The sequence below is a fragment of the Bison bison genome, unplaced genomic scaffold (genome assembly GCF_000754665.1).
Source record: "Bison bison bison isolate TAMUID 2011002044 unplaced genomic scaffold, Bison_UMD1.0 scf7180017860797, whole genome shotgun sequence".
NCBI lineage: Eukaryota > Metazoa > Chordata > Mammalia > Artiodactyla > Bovidae > Bison > Bison bison.
Genome location: NW_011491369.1, coordinates 39,266 through 40,165, shown reverse-complemented (window position 1 = coordinate 40,165; position 900 = coordinate 39,266).

The window sequence follows — 900 nt, the reverse complement described above, 5'->3', positions numbered from 1 at the left end:
CTTTGGAAAGCAATTTAATCTTCTGAAACACTGGAATTTTCTGTTTTTCATTTATATTTGTGTTTTCTCAAGAAATTACCATGCCTCTGTGAATGTATAAAGTTCTAAATACTTCTTGCTGGAGCATAAGAATAAATAATAGTAATTTTTTTCACACAACATTGTAAGTTAGCTTGGAACAGAGAGGGAAGTTTTGTTTGCATTTCACAAGAAATTGATTTGGGCAGAAATTTGAATTAGGAAGTTCAAAGAGTTCATTTTCCCAAGTTAGTACATACGTAGCAGACTGAAGGTTAGAATGCAAGACTCTTCTACACTAAAATTTTAACTTTCAGTAGAGATAATAAATATATGCAAAGTAGTGTTTGAAATTAAGAGGCTGAGTCAAATTTTTCTAAAATATAATGTTAAAACAGTCCATAAGCTGAGTGCTCAGAATACCCAAATTTCAATGTTTTACAGAATCATTTTTAGAAAAGTGTTCTACATACCTTCATTTTAAGCACTGGCAATAGGATGGTTTGTGTGTCTGTATGTATCCAAGAACCTTTGAATTCTAATAGCACTAATTAGAAGCATGTGGAGTTAACAGCCTCTTCATAAGCTATTCAGTTATAAAACGGATATGATTAAGTTTGTTCAATCCTTTGTTGCAGTCTTTAAGTGGCAAATTATGAGCTCTCCATTCTGGATTAACTCAGAAAATAGAAGAATAGGAATAAAATCTTGCAATCAGAATAGATTTTTCTAGCATCACATTGCAAAGTCTTATGGTAGTAACTGCTATTTTCAGAATTTTCCTCACCAGATTTGCCAAATACATGAGGATAGGAAACTTTCTCTGTTAATGTTGGTGAGTGCTCTGGCTTAAGGGAGGGCAGCAATTCTCCTGTGTTTAAT